This window comes from Tachyglossus aculeatus, chromosome 1, assembly GCF_015852505.1.
Source record: "Tachyglossus aculeatus isolate mTacAcu1 chromosome 1, mTacAcu1.pri, whole genome shotgun sequence".
In the NCBI taxonomy this organism is placed as follows: Eukaryota; Metazoa; Chordata; class Mammalia; order Monotremata; family Tachyglossidae; genus Tachyglossus; species Tachyglossus aculeatus.
The window spans coordinates 99,885,539-99,906,494 of NC_052066.1; the positions used below are offsets into that span (position 1 = coordinate 99,885,539).

The 20,956-nt window shown below is 44.1% G+C and overlaps 1 protein-coding gene across 2 annotated transcripts in view; it reads right to left on the reverse strand.

Annotated features, from left to right (window-relative positions):
* PLOD2 (procollagen-lysine,2-oxoglutarate 5-dioxygenase 2) overlaps positions 1–20,956 on the reverse strand; it is a 116,058-nt gene that overhangs the window by 87,537 nt on the left and 7,565 nt on the right. The gene's annotated exons all lie outside the window — the stretch shown is intronic.

Sequence of the window (20,956 nt, forward strand, 5' to 3'; positions counted from 1 at the left end):
AATTCCCATTTTACAGATGAAGTAACTGAGGCACAGAGACGTTAAGTGGCAGAGCCGAGATTAGAACCCATGTCCTCTGACTCCCAAGCCTGTGTTCTTTCCTCTAAGCCATGCTGCTTCTCAGCTCATTGTGGACAAGGAACATGTTAACCAACTCTCCTATACTGTACTTTTCCAAGTGCTTATTAAAGTACTCTGCACATAGTAAGTGCTCAATAAATACCCTTAAATGATTGATTTTTTATCACTGTATCCCTGAAAAATGGTGAGAAAGGAAAAATTCTGCAGCTGCCTACAGCTCAGTGTTTCCAGTAAAAAAAAAAACACAACAAAAAATCGATTCTAAATTTTTCCCTGAAGCAGGCTGATAAAATAGTTTCTACATTGTTCAGACCTAGTGGTAGTCTATAGTTAGAAATTCCACTCTGGGACACAAATACTAAATGTGTTTCCCCCAGTCCTGCCCAGCAAATCTACACTAATACTACTTCTAATCTTCCCACCCAAACCCTGTCCTAACCCTGACTTTCTCATCACTGTAGTCGGCACCACCATCTTTCCTGTCTCACAAGCCTGCAACCTTGGCATTATCCTTGACTCCTCTCTCTGTCATTCAACCCACATATTCAATCCATCACTGAATCCTGTCAGTACCACCTTCCCAACATCACCAAAATCCGCTCTTTCCTCTCCATCCAAACTACTACCACATTTAATACAATCACTCATCCTATCCTGCCTGGATTACTGCATCAGCTCCTTGCTGACTTCCCAGTCTCCTGTCTCTCCCGGATCCAGTCCATACTTCACTCTGCTGCCTAGATCATTTTTCTACAAAAACATTCTGGACACATCACCCGCTTCTCAAAAAACTCCAGTGGTTGCCTATACACCTCCATATCAAACACAACCTCATCTCTATTGACTTTGAAGCATTCCATCACCTGGCCCCCTCCTACCTCACCTCACTACTCTCCTTCTACAACCCAGCCGACACACTTTGCTCCTCTAGTGCTAACCTTCTCACTGTGCCTAGATCTCGCCTATCTTGCCACCAACCCCTGGCCCACATCCTGCCTCTGTCCTGGAATGCCCTCCCTCCTCTAATCCAACAGACAACCACTCTCCCCGGCTTCAAAGCCTTACTGATGGCACATCTCCTCCAAGAAGCCTTCCCAGACTAAGCCACATTTCCTCATCCTCCACTCCCTTATGTGTCACCCTGACTTGCTCCCTTCGCTCTTCCCCCACCTCCCAGCCCCACAGCACTTATGTACATATCTGAAATTTTATTTCTTTGTACTGATGTCTGTCTCCCCGATTCTAGACTGTGAGCTCATTATCGGCAGCAAATGTCACTGTTTATTGTAGAACTGTACTTTCCCAAGTGTTTAGTACAGTGCTTAATGCCACAAAAAGTGCTTAATGCCATTAAAAAATATATAGTTCCATATATAATGCAGATTGTTTACCCTATCTTCTTTCCTGGCACATCCATTTATAGCGCCAAATTGCAAAATCCAGGAGGCAAATTACAGGGCATTTTCTGTGCCCAGTAATAATAGCTTTCCTCCCCAGGCCAGGTAGCAGATGGCACAGTTCACAGGCTGGTTCACTCAGTTCACTCAGCTCTGGTCCACATTGCCCAGTCACAGAGTGAAAAGGGAGCAGCGGTTCATGCCCTACAACGGAAAGTCAGCCTGAGGATAATGAGACAACAGCTTGAAGTTCCAAAGTAGTCAAGAATTCTTCCATGTCAGCTTCCAGAGACACAGATAGAAGTGAAAGTGAAGGCAGCTCTGCTGAAGAGTTCATTGGGCCTCCATTGCCTCTGCAAACATCCATCCGTGGACCACCTGAAGATACAGATGATGGTTTAATTGTCCCCACACTCCCCCCTGGGTACCAGGACACTGATGACAAAGATGTTGATGATGATGTGCCAGAAGAAGAAGATCCCAGCCCGCACACTCCGCTCCTCTGCCTCTAACCTTCTCACTGTGCCTCGTTCTCGCCTGTCCCGCCATCAACCCCTGGCCCAAGTCCTACCTCTGGCCAGGAATGCCCTGCCTTCACACATCTGCCAAACTAGCTCTCCTCCTCCCTTCAAAGCCCTACTGAGAGCACACCTCCTCCAGAAGGCCTTCCCAGACTGAGGCCCCCCTTTTTCTCTCCCCTTCCTCCCCTCCCCATAGCCCCTACTCCCTCCCTCGGCCCTATCCCCTTCCCCTCCCCACAGCACTTGTGTATATTTGTACATATTTATTACTCTATTTTATTAATGATGTGTATATGGCTATAATTCTATTTATTCCAATGTGATTGACACCGGCTTACTTGTTTTGTTGTCTGTCTCCCCCTTCTAGACTGTGAGCCCGTTGTTGGGTAGGGACCATCTCTATATGTTGCCGACTTGGACTTCCCAAGTGCTTAGTACAGTGCTCTGCACACAGTAAGTGCTCAATGAATAGGATTGAATGAATGAATGAATGAACCAGAGGGGAAAACTGGACAGTGTATGCACTTAGATCTGTTTCCCTTTAAGCAGTCTGATACTCACCCCATCCCCACAGCAGTCAATCATATCGAGTGTTACTGTGTGCAGAGCACTATACTAAGCATTTGGAAGAGTACAACATAGCAATAAAACACACAATAAGCTTACAGTCTAGAGGGGAAGACAGACATTAATATAAACAAATAAATTACAGATATGCACATAAAGTGTTGAGGGACTGGGAGTGGGGATGAATAAAGAGAGAAAGTCAGGGTGATGCAGAAGGGAGTGGGAGAAGAGGAAAGGGGGGCTTAGTCTGGGAAGGCCACTTGGAAGAGATGGGTCTTCAATAAGGGTTTGAAGTCAGGGAGAGTAATTGTCTGTCAGATAAGAGGAAGGAGGGTGTTCCAGGCCAGAGGTAGGATGTGGGCGAGAGGTCGGCGGCGAGATAGACGAGATCAAGGTATAGCGAGAAGGTTGGCATTAGAGGAGCGAAGCATATGGGCTGTGTTGTAGTAGGAGAGCAGCAAGGGGAGGGATGAGGGGGCAATGTGATTGAGTGCTTTAAGGCATGGTGTAGTGGATAGGGCATAGGCCTGGGGGTCAAAAGGTCATGGGTTCTAATCCTGGCTCTGCCACTTGTCTGCTGTGTGAACTTGGGCAAATCACTTCACTTCCTCTGTGTCTTAGTTACCACATCTGTAAAATGGGGATTGAGACTGTGAGCCCCATGGGGGACAGGGACTGTGTCCAACCCACTATGCATGTCTGCACCCTAGCGCTTAGTAAAGTACCTGGCACATAGTAAGCGCTAAACAAACAGTACCGTGCTCTGCACACAGTAAGTGCTCAATAAATACGATTGAATGAAACACCATAACTATAATTATTATTAAAGCTAATGGTAAGCCTATGGTAAGAGAGCCCTCCTGTAGCCTCCTGACATCTCAGACATCAAAGAAACTGCAGACAGGTCCTAGAAGTGAGGAAGCTCATAGTAGCCTAGCAGCTAAGACAAGTCTCTACGGTGAGTCTGAAGAAGAAATGCAGCCTCAGGCCCGCTGAGATGGAAAACTGCAAAGACGTACGGAATCCACTTTGGTGAGACAGAGTTTGGACAGCTGCAGAAGAGCTGGAGCTGACCGAAGCTGCCGGCTGGCCAGGATCTAGCAGTGCCAAAGTGGGCAGCTTTGTCTGAAGGAAGCAGAGCAGCTGTGTGGCTAGAAGAGAGAGTCAGGGGGTAAAAATCCCTAGCTGGCAATAATAATAATAATGGTATTTATTAAGTTCTTACTATGTGCCAAGCACTGTTCTAAGCACTGGGAGGGGATACAAGATAATCAGGTTGTCCCAGGTGGGGCTCACAGTCTTTATCCCCATTTTACAGATGAGAGAACTGAGACACAGAGAAGTTAAGCGACTTGCCCAAAGTCACGCACCTTACAAGTGGTGGAGCTGGGATTAGAACCCATGACCTCTGACTCCCAAGGCCGGGCTCTTTCCACTGAGCCATGCTGCTTCTCTGATGACCGTGGTCCCTGACAAGTGGCCACTCCTGGGAGGAGGATCCGTGAGTAGATTGGATCTCAGAACCACCAAGCAACGAGTCTCAGCAGGGCTGCCAGCTCCATGTGGAGAAAGTCTCCATCAGAGCCACACGAGGTAATTGGCATTTGCCGTAAAAAAGTGGTGCTATGAGCCCACAGAAGTTTGAGCTGATCTGTGCAGTGTTAGAGCATGTAAAAGACAGTGACCACGAGTGAGACCATTTGAGAGGGGTGAATGACATGGAAAAGGTATCTTAAAATAGGTCATAATGAACCGTTTTCTAGCTGGCTTAACAGGGAAATGTCTGAAGTTAAACACTGCAGGCCAGGATGGAATTATTCCAGTGCACATTCAACCTTCACATTTTTTGAGAGCAGAAAAGTGGACGGTAGGTGAGACAAGGACAGTGACCATTAGTTCCACCTTCATAATAATAATAATAATAATAACATTTATTAAGCACTTACTATGTGCAAAGCACTGTTCTGAGCACTGGGGAGGTTACAAGGTGATCAGGTTGTCCCACGGGGGCAATCCCCATTTTACAGATGAGGTAACTGAGGCACAGAGAAGTTAAGTGACTTGTCCAAAGTCACACAGCTGACAATTGGCAGAGCCAGGATTTGAACCCATGACCTCTGACTCCAAAGCCCGTGCTCTTTCCACTGAGCCACGCTGCTTCTCTTCATCCCACCTTCGTCCCACTCAAAAGCCTACTGCCTTGGAGTATAATGAATCAAGTTAACTCCAGAATTTCACGCTCCCTGCCCCACAGTAATGTTTCACCCAGGAACAGAATTTCAGTCAGTAAGAGCACCATGGCCTAGTGGATACAGCACAGGCCTGGGAATCAGAAGGAGCTATGTTCTAATTCTGACTCCACCACTTGTCTTCTGGGTGACCATGGACAAGTCACTTAAATTTTCTGTGACTCCGTTAATCCATTGATAAAATGGGGATTAAGACTGTGAGCCCCGTGTAGGACATGGACTGTCTCCGACCTGATTAGCTTGTATCTACCCCAGTTTTTAATACAGTGCCTGGAACATAGTAAGCACTTAGCAAATACCATTGAAACAAGCAAACAAAAATGATGATGCATCCTGTGGACTGGGAATGTGGAAATTAGTGTGATACTTTGACACACCTAACCCAAAACAACACTAGCAGTCTAAATATATCCGCTGACACATAACTGAGAAAAATGTTTATTTTCTCCTTCTAGGTTTACAGGACAAATTCAAGAATGAAGAGGAAAGATACAAATCTGGCAAGTTGCCCTACACTACAGGGAAGACCTTAGAGTACAAGAGGAAGCCACTCATTTGGGAAGTTTCCCACGGCTGGCTTCGAAACAGCATTCGAGATAGATTTCAGCCTAAAACAATCACATCTCCAGTGAACTAAAGCATCATTTCTACACCGAGGGCAAAGAGTTGTTTTGTTTAAAGAACCTCACCCTTTGAATCACACACAACATTTTTTCCAAGAAGACTGGGGATTTGTTTCTTTTAAAAACCAGGTGGCTTGCAAGAATTGTAATTATTATTAGTATTATTACTAATAATAATTACTACTGATTACTAATAATAATAATAATGGGATTTGTTAAGCACTTACTACACACCAAACACTGTTCTAAGCACTGGGGTTTATGCAAGGTAATCAGGTTGGACACAGTCCCTGTCCTATGTGGGACTCACAGTCTTAATCCCCATTTTACATATGAGGTAACTGAGGCACAGAGAAATTAAGTGACTTTCCCAAGGTCACACAGCAGACCAGTGGTGGAGCCAGGATTAGAACCCACACCCTGTGACTCTCAGGTCCTTGCTCTACCCACTAGGCCACACTGCTTGCAAACGGCACACCCTCATAAAACATATCTGACTTCAAATTTCGAGACTCCCAAATGCTCCACATCAATCAGGACTATTTAAAGGTTGAAAAGGTTTGCTCCAAAATGATTATGTTGTGTTTTACAAAAAGAATATAATGACAGTCATTTCTGACGCACATCGGTATTCTGGAGTAGTAATTCCACCACTCGTGCCTGATTTCTTACTCTCGGTTTGTCTGGAGAAAGGGCAAGGAATTTCTGGGAATGAATCGCGGACAGAACTGGGTATAAAAGGTATTTGTGAGACAGCCTTTCTGGGTGAAGTAGTGTAGCCTAGCGGAAAGAGCACAGGCCTAGGAGTCAGAGAACCTGAGTTCTAATCCCGGGTCAGCCACTTGTCTGCTGTGTGACCTCGGACAAGTCACTGTGCCTCAGTTACTTTATCTGTAAAATGGGGATTAAATCTACCTCCCATCAACTTAGACTGTTAGTCTCATGTGGGACAAGGACTGTATAACCTGATTACTTCATATCCACCCCAGACCTAAGAACAGTGCTTGACACATAGTAAGTGTTTAACAAATACTATTATTATTATTAATATTAGAAACCAATCAATCAATGATGTTCATTGAGTGCTTACTGTGTGTAGAGTGCTCTACACTACTCAACAGATAAAATTAACATTATTTTATGGAGGGTTAATGAGAGAAAGACACCCCCACTGAAAAATACACAAGGACACAACTTTAGAAAAGTAATGAAAAAAATGAAGATCTTAACCAGGAAGAAGCAGAAAGTGGTAGCTCCAAGAAAATAAATGACTTGGCTGGAAATTTTCAAAAAGCATCAGCCTAGAAGCCTAGGAGAATACATGCCCCAAAACACAAAAAAATCAGGTGACCAAACAGACAGGGTAAATAAGGTCACCAGAGAGAAAAGCCGATCCTTAAGTGGAAAACCAGAGAGAAAACAACCAAGTCCATAAAGAGTGGCTGGTTACCTAACAGGTAATTTGACAGACCAGAAGGGAGCCTGAAGAGCACCTTGCAAGGGAAGCCAAAGCAAATCTCAGAAAATTCTTCAAATATCTCAAAAGCTGGAAGACAGCTGAGGAGCCAGAGGAGTTGCTTAACGATCACAGTGTAATAGATGCACTCCAGGGTGAAATATAATTAATTTATTAATTTATTTAATTCTTCAGTTTGATCTTACTGGGGAAGAATTTATGGAGATTTCCAATCCTAATTTTCTTTTTTAATTAGCACCCAGATCAGTGGAACAGGATCAAATTATGGTGACTTCACAAGAGGCTCTAATCAGTCAATCATATTTATTGAGCTCTTACTACGTCCACAGCACTGTACTAAGCACTTAGGAGAGTACAATATAACAATATAACAGACACATTTCCTGCCTACAAGAAGCTTACAGTCTAGAGGGGAAGACAGACATTCATATAAATAAATTACAGATAGGTACATAAAGCAAGATGTAAATCGATCAGTCAGAACAGATGGCATTTGCCCAAGAATTCTGATGGATCACTGAATCATATTTATTGAGCAATTACTGTGTGCAGAGCACTATACAAAGCCCTTGGGAGAATACAACACGATAGAGTTGGTAAACACAATCCCTGCCTTTAAGGAGCTTACGTTTTTGGGAGTTTAGAAACTGGGCTAGCTCAATCATGAACGTAGAACCTAGAAGACTTGGTGATAGACTGAATATGTGAGTTGAATGAGAGAGGTGAGAGATGGGAAACAATTCAGGCAACAACCAAGTCAAACAAGGCATCCTAAAGGTGAAATCCCGCAAGTGGCTACTTCCTGGAGGCAACATTTCCTCTGGGTACAGCAACCCCTATGCCAAAATGGCCCTTAAGCTTATCAATGAATTGCCGAATGTAGAAGACCATACTGGGAGTGACTTCTCTCCAAGGGATTGCCCAGCTCAGCTACGTAAGCACATGTTAATCACACAAATCATAATTTGCCTCCACATCTGCCTCTGGGTCTCCCAGCCTCCTCCCTCTACTTGTCTTCTCCCCCAGTAATCCATCTGTTTTTGTAAGAACGGCCCTAGTATTTAATTTGAAACATCTTGCAAAATTGTCTTCAAACGTTTCAGCGTGTCTGGGATTTATAAAACTTAGAAAGAGTGAATCGAGAAAGGACTTAAGTTTATTTTCATAGCAATAAGACATGATATCTACTGCAGGCTTTTCACAGTGAACCATTCTTCTTGTCTCAGTTTATTCTTTTGCCTCAGGGTGGAAAGCTCATACCACACCAGAATTACAGGGTGCCAGTTGCATTTAAGCTCCTTGGGGGCAGAGATGTGTCTAGCACTTGATTGATTGATGGACTTATCATTGTCTCCAAAGCGCTCAGTGCAGTGCTCTGCATACAGTAAGCACTCAATATACATCATCAATAGGTGGGCAGACTTTTGTTGGGACAGTGGTCTTGTCACATGATATCCAAGGAAGGTACAACTACATCCATTACAGGAGAGTTCAAATAACCGTTCAGATTTCTGTGGGGCAGCCTCACTTACACTTAATGCAGTGCCCATGCAGTCATTTCAGTGCTTAGCACAAATGCTCTGGACAGGCAGGGGATGTGTCTGTTATATTGTTGTGTTGTACCCTCCCAAGCATTAGTACAGTGACCTGCACACAGTGAGTGCTCAATAAATATGATTCTCTTTTTTATGGTATTTGTTCAGCACTACTTGTCAGGCAATGAAATAAGTGGTGGGATAGATACAGGATAATCAGGTTAGATGCAGTCCCTGTCCCATATAGGGCTCCCAGTCTTCAGTCTCCATGTTCTAGATGAAGTTAACTGAGGCACGCATAGAAAAGTTAAGCGACTTGCCCAAGGTCACAAAGCAGACAAGCGGAAGAGCTAGGATTAGGACCCAGATCCTTTGACTTCCAGGCCCAAGATCTTTCCAATAGGGCATGCTGCTTCTCAGCATGATTGATTGACACAGAAAGTGTTCCATAAATACCAAGATTGATTAATTTGACACACATTGGTATAGCAATAAGGCCCAAAATAAGATAAATCTTCATTAACTCAGCCCTTCCCAGGACAGTACCCATGCCTACAGTGGCAATCATCACCAAGGATAATCCACACAACCCCAGGGAGACCCAAAGTGCGCGGGTGGTTCTTCTCCAAGCCCATCTCTCCCAAAGAGCTACCCAGTCACCGGGTGATTCTCCCATCCACATGTTTTTGTCTGTCCATCCCATTGAATTTGTACCCTTCATTCACCTCATCTTCAGCACCACAGCACTACTGAACATAGCTGCGATTTATTTGTTTATATTAATGTCTATCTCCCCTTCTAGATTGTAAGCTCTTGTAGACAGGGAATGTGTCTACCAACTCTGTATATTGTATTATCCTAACCACTTAGCACAGTACTCGGCACACGGTAAGTGCTCAATAAAAACAATTGATTGATTGAGTCTAGGGACATTTCCTCCTCTCCTGTACTTCCCCTGGTTTTGAAAGTTCCTATTCATTTGGGGATGTAAGGAGTGCTTTCTTTCCCTCTCAGGGTCATTCATTCAGTCATTCAATCATATTTATTGAGCACTTACTGTGTGCAGAGCACTGTACTAAGCACTTGGGAAGGACAAATCAGCAACATATAGAGACGGTCCCTACCCGACTATGGGCTCACAGTCTAGAAGATAGGGTCGCACCTGGAGAGTTTCCAGTACTCTACCAGTCTCAACTAAGGGAAGGCGAATTGAGCAGAGGCATATCCATTCCATTCCTAGCTTGGGCAGTGGCTAGTGAGTGGAAGGTGAACTGCTACAAGTCAAATTTCACCTGTGCTGGGCGGCAGCGGCATGGGAGAGAGTCGAGGGCGGAGACTCAAGTTGACTGCACGGAAGGCAGCGAGGGTAAACCACTTCTGTATTTTTACCAGGAAAACTCTATGGATACGCTACCAGAACGACTGCAGATGGAGGTGGAGCGTTCTGGGAGAGATGTGTCCATGGCGTTGGTATGAGTCGTAGATGACTCGACAGCATAAGACAAGGTTACTTTCATCTGAAGAAGAAGACACATTGCTGCACCAGTTCCAAGATAGATGGAAGACCTGTGTGGGGGTTGACAGGAGCAGTCTGAGAGAACGGAGGGCAGGGAGAACAGTTCAGACTCGAGGAATGCAAGGGGAAATAAGCCAGGAGCACTCAGGAGAAACGGGAAAGTAGCATGGCCTAGTGGAAAGAGCATGGGCCTGGGAGTTGGAGGCCTGGGTTGGAATTCCAACTCACCGTTTGTTTGCTGTTTGACCTTGGGCTAGTCACTTAACTTCTGCGTGTCTCAGTTTCCTCAACTGTAAAATGGGGACTCAATACCTGTTCTCCTTCCTACTTAGACTGTGAGCCCCATGTGGGACAGGGACTGTGTCCAACCTGATTAACTTGAATCTACCCCAGTGCTTAGACTAGAGCTTGACACACATAGTTAGGGCTTAAGAAATACTGAGCATGTGCTACTGGTAAGGACTGCAAGTGCTTGGGGTTGACGGAGGAGGGGGGGAGAGGGAGGGACAGGGGGTACCAGGCACTACAAGCAATAAGCATGGCAACACAACAAGGAACAGTCTTTTTGTGTGCATAATGTGGCAAGACTTTGGCTCCCACATTGACCTTTCAGCCACAAGAGCACTCAAGATGAACTTCACTCTCAGTGATGTCTTCTTAAAATATGAAGGATGATTGTAAACAGCAGCAGCAGCAACAGCATAATATTTGTTATTATGTGCCAAACACTTGCCCTAAGCACTGGGGCAGACACAAGATAATCGGGTCAGACACAGTCCCTGTCCTACATGGGGTTCACACCTAAGGGATAATGGTAATGGCTACAGCCACTAAACTAAATTTTACAGAGCAGTTACTTGGAGTGTGGCATAATTAATTTTTATTTTTTTAAAAAATGGGTAAAAGAGTGCCTGCTGTCTAGGTTACTATCACATGACATAAGTGGTGCCACATCAGACAATGGCACAAGAAAACATGCCACATCTTCAGGGTCCTATATGAATTGAACTTCAAAAGCAGATCCAAACTTCTCCCCTTCAAAGCCCTACTGAAATTTCACTTCTTCCAGGAGGCCTTCCCAGAATAAGCCCCCCCTTTCCTCTGCTCCCCTTCCCCTCTCCATTGCCCCAACTCACTCCCTTTGCTCTGGCCCATCCCCGCCCCACAGCACTTGTGTATATATGTACAGATTTATAATTATGACTTTTAATTTGTATTAATGATGTGTATATATCTATCATTCTATTTATTCATAATGATTCTACTGATGCCTGTTTACTTGTTTTGATGTCTTGTCTCCCCCCTTCTAGACTGTGAGCCCACTGTGGGAAGGAATTGTCTCTATTTGTTGTTGTATTGTACTTCCCAAGCACTTAGTACAGTGCTCTGCACATAGTGAGCACTCAATAAATATAATTGAATGAACGAATGAATCCAAATTCCAAACATCAGAGCAGACAATAATAATAATAATAACAATAATGGTATTTGTTAAGCGCTTACTATGTGCCAGGCACTCTTATAAGGACTGGGGCAGATACAAGGTAAGCAGGTTGTCCTAACGTGGGGCTCACCGTCTCCATCCCCATGTTACAGATGAGGAAATTTAGGCACAGAGAAGTGAAGTGATTTGCCCAAGGTTACAGAGCAGACAAGTGGCAGAGACGGGATAAGAACCCATGACCTTCTAAACTCCCAGGCACAGGCTCTATCTCCTGGGCCATGCTGCTTGTGGAAAACACAGAAACACTTGTGTGAACCTCTGAGCATGACTACCACCACTGTGGATGAGGCCCCGCACACACAGCCAACTTAGGAAAGTGGGATCTTTGCTCTTCCCTTTTAAGGAATTCCATGAAAAATGACAGCATTCCTGCAGATCTATAAAATGAGAATTAAGCCCTGTGTGGAACAGGGACTGTGTCCAACCAGATTACCTTGTAATTACCTCAGCATTTAGAACAGTGCCTTGCACATAGTATGCACTTAAATACCATAGATTATTATTATTATTATTATTATTATTATTATTATGTCTACAAGCATGAAGTGTGGCCTTATGCTTGAATAAATGCCCAGTCTCTTCTTCAACTTACAGAATTCTGAAGAAATGGTACTGAGCTTCAAAGATGCCACTATCATCAACCACTTGAAGGAGGATGAGAGAGCTCATCATCTGTTTGTCCATGGCCATGCGTATTTGTACCACAATTCAGCAAAGTGAACTTGACTTTTGCCACTTGTTCTATAGCAGCAGGAACTGGTATAATTAATAGACAAAGCACAACAGCTCTGACAACCCAAAACCCTGAGTTTCAGTTTCAGCTCTTTCACTGCCCTGTGTCCTTGGACAAGTCATTTAACCTCTCTCTACTTCACAGGAATGAGGTACCTAACTGATGTGAATGCAAGTTGCAAAAGTTAAAGCATGGTACAATTTTAAGATATCACTTTTATATTTGAAAATGCAGAAATAACACCAATACCCATAGAGTGAACTATATTCACAGCTCTTACCTATTCATTCATTCAGACCTGAGGTCTGGGGGTGAGGGGGAGTTGTTTTTTTATGTTATTTATTAAGCGCTTACTATGTGCCAGGCACATTACTAAGCTCTGGGGTAGAAATAAGAAAATTGGGTTGGACACAGTCCCTGTCCCACATGGGGCTCAAAGTCTTCATGGGGCTCAAAGTCTTCTAGACTGTGAGCCCGTTGTTGGGAGGGGACCGTCTCTATATGTTGCCAATCTGTACTTCCCAAGCACTCAGTACAGTGCTCTGCACACAGTCAGTGCTCAATAAATATGATTGAATGCATGAATAAATCCCCATTATATAGATGAAGTAACTGAGGTACAGAGAAGTTAAATGACTTAACCAAGGTCACACTGCAGACAAGTGGCAGAGCTGGGATTAGAACTCAGGTCCCCTGGACTCCTAGTCTCATGCTTTTTCCACTTAGGCCAGCCACACTGTTCTAGAAACTCATGAAGACCCATACAAATGATTAAATGTATTCTCAACCCATCTCTCTCATTCAACCCAAATATTCAACACGTCACAGAAGCCATTTGGTTCTCCCCTCATTATATCTCTTGAATCCACTCTTTCTTCTCCACCCAAGCACGTATTTCCCACCTTGCCTACTGCATCAGCCTCCTTGCTGACCTTCCTGCCTCCTGTCTCCCCTTCTTCACTTCACATTTGACCCTGCTTCCTAGATCATTTTTTAAAAAATATGTTAAGTCCATATCTCCCCACTCCTAAAACAGAAACACCACACCATTGGCTTTAAGCACTCAGTCAGCTGGCTCCCTCCTAATTTAACTCATTGATCTCTTGCCATGACCCAATCCGCACACTCCACTCCTCTAATGCCAAACTATTCTCCTTGTCTATCCTGAATGCCGATCCCTTGCCTACAACCTCCCTTGAGCCTGGAACTCTTTCCCACTTCACATTCAACACTCCACCCTGCTCCCCATCTCCAAGCTCCTCCTAGAATTATACCTCCTTCAAAAGGCCTTCCCTAAGACTTCATTTCACCTGCTTGCACACTCCTCTATGTCAGTTATGTAATAATAATAATGATGGCATTTATTAAGCGCTTACTGTTCAAAGCACTGTTCTAAGAGCTGGGGAGGTTACAAAGTGATCAGCTTGTCCCACGGGAGGGTCACAGTCAATCCCCATTTTACAGATGAGGTAACTGAGGCCCGGAGAAGTTAAGTGACTTGCCCAAAGTCACACAGCTGACAATTGGCAGAGCCAGGATTTGAACCCATGACCTCTGACTCCAAAGCCCGCGCTCTTTCTATTGAGCCACACTGCTTCTCCTGTACTTGGCTGTGTAACCCTTAAGCATTTTGATATTCACCCCAGCCCTACAGCACATATGTAAACATCCTTATACTCTCCTAGTTCCCCTATCTGTAGTTTATTTTAATGTCTGTCTCCCCTCTGCAGACTGTAAGCTCCTTCTGGGGGGGATCGGGTCCCCCTACTCTATTATACTGTACTTTCTTAAGTGCTTAGTACAGTGTTCTATATATATTAGGTGGTCAATAAATACTATGGATTGATTGATTGATTTTATAATTTCTAGATGAATCAGTTGGCTCAAATTAGTTTTTTTATACATGGCTAGACAAAGGGAGACAGTCAGAGAGGCAGGCTGGGAGACAGAAGGAGAGACAGGCAGAGAGACAGGCCAGGAGATAGGCCAGAAGACCGGCCAGAAGACAGGCAGGGAGACAGGGAGAGAGACAGGGAGGGAAGCAGATTGGGAGACAAGATGAGAGGCAGGCCATGAGACACGCAGGGAGACAGGCTGGGAGACAGGCTGGGAGGCAGACTGGGATACAGGCTAGGGGATAGGCAGGGAGACAGGCTGGGAGACAAACTGGAAGATAGGCCAGAAGACAGGCAGGGAGACAGGGAAGGAGGCAGAATGGGAGACAAGCTGAGAGACAGGCTGGGAGGGAGACTGGGAGACAGGTTGGGGGATAGGCAGGGAGACAGACTAGGAGACAAGCCAGAAGACAGGACAGAAGACAGGACAGAAGGCAGGCAGGGAGACAGGGAGGGAGGCAGACTGGGAGACAAGCTGAGAGGCAGGCTGGGAGACAGACAGGGAGAAAGGATGGGAGACAGGCTGTTAGACAAGAAGGGAGGCAGACTGGGGGATAGGCAGGGAGACAGGGAGGGAGACAGAATGGGAGACAGAATGGGAGACAGGCAAATTGGGAAACAAGCTGAGAGACAGGCCGGGAAACAGACTGGGAGACAGACTGGAGGATAGGCAGGGAGACAGGGAGGGAGACAAGAAGGGAGACAGTCTTCGGTTTCCTAGATTTTGCTATTTACAGTAAGAGCGAGGCCATGTCTGAGTATGGCTGAGCAGATAAGTGCATGCTCAAAACACCCGACTTCGAGATTTGATTTGTTTGATAAAAATTTGCAAATGTTATTACAGTGATTCATCCGAGAAAAACTGGAATAAATTCAGCCTTTTCCAAATATTCTGAAGTTGTCAAGTTGGGCACACATTTCCTTCCAAGAATCTCTGGCCCTAGCTTCCGGCTCACCAGAAGCATGTGAGATGTAGCAGTGACAGACTGAGCATCTGGGTCCAAAGAACGAAATAGGCATTGACTTTGCACTGTTTCTCAGATGACTCATTCTCGTGTGAAATCCTTCAAACCCAGGGATTCTTAGGGTTCCTGCAACAAACCCTGCCCTCATCGCCCATCTGCCTGGACTGGGCTACAGAGGAGACCGCACTACAGCCAGCTCCAACCCATTCTCCAGCGCCTGTCAAACTGGGAGGTGGGGAGGCCTCTGTGGCCCAGCTGATGCCCTAGGCTCCAAGACAGACCCCTCACAATAATGGGGCTCTCTGAGTGCTAATTTTTATGAAGTCCTCAATTTCACAATTCATAAACCTACTACATAAATATTGTGGTAATAATTGTGGTATTTGTTAAGTGCTTACTCTGTCAGGTACTGAACTAAACCCTGGGGCAAATACAAGCAAATTATGTTGGACACAGTCCCTGTCCCACATAGGGCTCCCAGGCTTAATCTCCATTTTTCGGATGAAGGAACAGAGGCACAGAGAAGTGAAGTGACGTACCTAAGGTAATGCAGCAGACAAGTGGAAGAGCCAGAATTAGAAGCCAGGTCCATCTAATTCCTAGTCCCATGCTCTATGCACTAAGCTTGCCCAGCTTCTCATAATCATACACTTGGACATGCCCTCCATTAATTGTAGTATTTTGTTAACTGTGGTATTTGTTAAACTCTTACTATGTGCCAAGCACTATTCTAAGCACTTGGGCAGCTATAAGGTAATCATATCCTCTTCATATCTGATAGCTCATCACTGTCTCCACCTCCAAAGCCTTACTGAAGGCACATTTTCCCTAAGAGATCTTCCCTGACAAAGCCCTCATTTTCTCTTCTCCTACTTCCTTCTTTGTTGCCCTTGCATTTGAATTTGTACCTTTATTCACTTTTCCCTCAGCCCCCTAACACTTATAATAATTATGGTATTTGTTAAGCATTTACTATGTGCCAGGCACTGTACTAAGCGCTGGGGTGGAGACAAGCAAATCGGGTGGACACAGTCTCTGTCCCACATGGGGCTCACAGTCTCAATCCTCATTTTGCAGATGAGGTAACTGAGGCACAGAGAAGTGAAATGTCTTGCCCAAGGTTACACAGCAGACAAGTGGCGGATGTATATATATAGCCATAATTTGTTGATTAATAGTAATGTCTGTCTCTCCCTCTAAACTGTAAGCTTAATGTGGGCAGGAAACATATCTACTGTCATATTGTACTCTCCCAAGTGCTTCGTACAGTGCTCTACACAAAATGAGTGCTCAATAAATACCACCAATTGATTGATTGCTTGAATAAATGTGGATAGTGAACAGGAGCTATGTGGTCAGTCAGTGTGTCACTTGCTCGTTTTAAACTTCCAAAGTATTTAATACCATTATTGTAATAATAATAATAGTAATGATTACTGTGGTATTTGTAAAGTGCCATGTTCCCAGCACTGTACTAAGCGCTGGGGTCGACCCAAGCAAATCAGGTTGGACAGAGTCCCTGTCCCATGTGGGGCTCCCAGTCTTAATCCCTACCCTACATATGAGATAACTGAGGCACAGAGAAGAGAACTGACTTGTCCAGGGTCACACAGCAGACAAGTGGCAGATCTGGGATTAGAACCCAGGTCCTTTTGACTCCCAGGCCTGGGCCCTATCTAGTAGGTGACACTGCTTCTCAGCCAGTATTGTACCCAATAGGAGCTTAGTGCATACTGCTGCTGCTGTTAGTAAGTGACCATCCCAAAAACAACTTGGCACTCTCGCCATCAAATGGCCAAGCAAATCCATCACCTGAAACCCCCAAGGTCCCTACTCCCGACACGCCCATGCACACCAGACCAGGGGATTTAAGCTACAGAAGTGTGTACTACTCTGCTTTTTCTTCACCCTGAAGGTCAAATGAGTTCCCTGGGATCTTGCCCACCTTCATTCATTCATTCATTCATTCAATCATATTTATTGAGTGCTTACTGTGTGCAGAACACTACACTAAGCACTTGGAAAGTACAATTCAGCAAGGAAGAGAGACAATCCTTGCCCAGAATAGGCTCACAACTTCCCATTGGGCCATCCAGGGCCCTCAGCTTCCTATGATTAATAACAGTTGTAGTAATAATAATAACAATGATGATGACATTCGGGAAGCGCTTACTATGTGCTAAGTACTGTTATAAGCACTGGGGTAGATGCAAATTAATCAGGTCCCAGTCCCACAAGGGGCTCACTGTCTAAATAAGAGGAAGAAAAGGGATTGAGACCCCATTTTGCAGATGAGGGAACAGAGGTACGGAGAAGTTAAGTGACTTGCCCAAGGTCACACAGTAGATGAGTGGGGGAACCAGGATTAGAACCCAGATCCTCTTACTCCCAAACCTGGGTTCTATCCAGTAGGCCCCGCTGTTTCCTCCTCTACTGGACCACTACACAGCCTTCCCCAGTCCCCACCCTGGCTCTTTTCAGCATCACCAAGGAGCCTCCATCCCAACATACTGTACCATCCCGGTGCGAAAGAGAAACAGCCACAGCTTGGCGACATCTCCATAAAAACTCGGTCGGATTGTGGCAGCAGCTGCTGCTGAGGTGTTCACTCTGGCCACGGTTATGACTGTGGACTCTGAACTGCAAAGGGCCTGAAATTCTGCTCTTCTAGCCATAGTAACCTACTGATTTTTCTATTTGTTTTGTGTACTTGTCCATGCTGCTATGCTTTGTTTCATCTCTTCTTATGTATCTGTCACCAGTCACTTCTCTTCTCTATCAATTTTAGATATTAAGCCTCCCGGAGGCCAGGGACCATGCCTAACTCCCACTTATATATTCTTTCCCAGTACTCTGCACACAGTAAGTGCTTAATAGTAGTTTTGTCTTTTGTGGTTGAGTCGTGTCCAACCCATAGCAACTCCATGGACACATCTCTCCAGAACGCCTCACCTCCATCTGCAGTCATTTAGGTAATGTATCCATACAGTTTTCTTGGTAAAAATACGAAAATGGTTTGCCATTGCCTCCTTCCACGCTGTAAGCTTGAATCTCCACCCTCGACTCTCTCCCATGCTGCTGCTGCCCAGCACAGGGGAGTTTTGACTTGTACCCAATTGCCTTCCACTCACTAGCCACTGCCCATGCTAGGAATGGAATGAATATGCCGCTGCTTGACTCTCCCTCCCATACTGGAGACTGGTAGAGTACTGGAAACTCTCCAGGTGTGCCTCTGAGAGGAACTTAATACTAATATATAAAACTTTGCCTCAGAAAAATGTACTTCTCATCTAAGAAACAACTCAGCTTATCACTAGTAGTCCTTAGAAAAAAAGAATAAAAAACACCACCAAAATAAAATTACAGGAAAAATATCTGGAGCATTTACTTCAAATGTAAATGTGAAAAGAGATACACAGAACAGCAGGAAACCTGCCAAATAAAACAACAGAGACATAAAAGAGAAAAGGAAATCCATCTAGCCAATTTGAAAATCAATGGTCTGGTTGAAACTAGGATAAAACTCTGGCAACATTTAAGAGGTATCTATAATGCTGAGAGCAATATAACAATGGCGTTCATTTTCAATTACCACTAGTATAAAATTGAACCTGTTAGAGGGCTGTCAGAAGAAGTCACTGAAGTTATAGCATCTGTTCCATTTTGGACCTGTAGGCCTAGGTGAAGGACTGGAGGGGTGAAGTCCAAGGAAACTAACCTCTGAACAGAAAAGGCCTTAAAGTTACAGAACTATGCTCCTTCTAAAAGATGGAATTTGTAAACTAGTCAAACTACAACAACTGGAAATTCCTTATCCTGCATGAAGATCATTCCCCTTTCTGTACACTGCTAAGTCATTTTTTTCAGGGTCAAAAACTTGCAAAATTGATAAAACATAATTCAGGAGCATTGATAATAGTGGTATTTGTTAAGAATTTACCAGGCACTGTACTAAACACTAGGGTAAATGCAAGATAAAAATAATTAACAGTCCCTGTCTCACAAGCGACTTACAGTCTAAGTAGGAGGGAGTGCAGGTATTGAATCCCCGTTTTACAGTTGAGGAAACTGAAGCACAGAGAAGTTAAGTGACTGGTCTAAGATCATTTAGGAGATATGTGGCAAAGCCAGGATTAGAACCTAGGTCCTCCGACTCCCAGGTCGTTGCTCCTTCCATTAGGCCATGGTGTAAATTCATTCTTTCATTCAATCGTACTTGTTGAGCGCTTCCTGTGTGCAGAGCACTGTGCTAAGCACTTGGAAAGTACAATTCAGCAACAGATAGAGACAGTTCCTACCCAACAACAGGCTCACAGTCTAGAAGGGGGAGACAGACAACAAAATGAAACAAGTAGACAGGTGTCGATATCATCAAAATAGATAAATAGAATTATAGATATATACACATCATTAAAAAAATAGAGTAATAAATATGTACAAATATACACAAGTGCTATGGGAAGGGGAAAGGGGTAGGGCAGAGGGAGGGAGTGGGGGTGATGGGGAGGGGAGGAGGAGCAGTGGGAAAAGGGTGGAGGGGGTCACATTGGTGAAAGACAGATTTCCTTTTTTACTTCTATAATTTGAAGAAACTGACTTTTTCCCCCAAAGAAAAGAAACCTTATACCTGTCCTTCCCAAAAACTCAAATCTCTCATAGAAACAATTCAGTCCCAGTTCTGGGGAAAGAAAACTTTTTAAGGTCCTAGCAATTCTAGGAGTTATTAAAATATTCTCCAAAAGACTGTGCAATACAAAAAGATTTTCTCCCTACCAGTTTTCCAAAATCTTTCTTCCCTCACAGTGTAAAATGAATTCAGGGTGCAAAATATCAGTTTCCCATTATTCACGTTCCAGTGGTAAACAAAGTAAATACTAGCAGATTTTACTCCAGCAAGCTTCCGCAATTTCTACTCAAAGAATGAATAAGTCTATTCTGCCGCATTATCGAATCTGTAAACCTTTCCCTCTGAATTGGTAAAACTATATATTTTAGCATCAGTTATGCTACACACAAAAAAGGTTTAGAATACAAATTTCTCTGACTAATATGTAAGAAATAGTTTCCCAGCCTCAGATTTATGATATAGTTGAAAACAACATCTTACTGAAGCACTGTGACTCAGAACTAATATTTGCTTAGGGAAGGTGTTATAAAATGGGGGGAATTGGTTCCCAACAAAGATCTAATACCCTATCTTAACCAAAACTATCCAAATTGTGTACTCACGCACAGTGGAAAAAAAGCACTATATTAATAGTGTGTCATAGAGGAATCTTCTGTTGTAGAGCCAAATTTCCTTCACTGAAAGTAAAAGGGACAAGATGAGCCACCTTAGTGAATCTGATGCTGATCAAAAATCCTCTGCTAAGGGCTTAGTTCAATGCTTCGCACACAGTAAATCTCAATAAACATCATGAACTGATAGATTCCCAACTCCCTGGCTTCTCCCATCCTCTTTAAATTTTCTATCCACCCTGCTCTACTGTCCATACTGGATTCTAAAAGGGTATCCTCACTTCCCATAAAAACACAAAGCCGCCATACATGCGAGTTTCCTCATTTCTCGTAAGAACACAAAACGGCAATACATGTTCCCAGATGTAGCAACATAGGAGAAGCTAAAGTCAAAACTGTAAAGCCGAAACTGATGGGTTATAAAGCTGAAAATATTATTTTTTCTTAAATTCACTTCCTAGGTGCTCCTTGCGACAATTTGTGTTTCTCTGAAGGAAACCATTTTGGGGTAACTCAGCAGCAGGAGTAAAAGGGAGCCTGTTCAACTAAATAAAACACCAGACATAAAGGTCTCAGTACCAGACAGGGGAGAAACCAAAAGTCAGACTAGTGGTATAAAACCAGACAGATGGCTACTCAAAGGCCTGTTTGTATT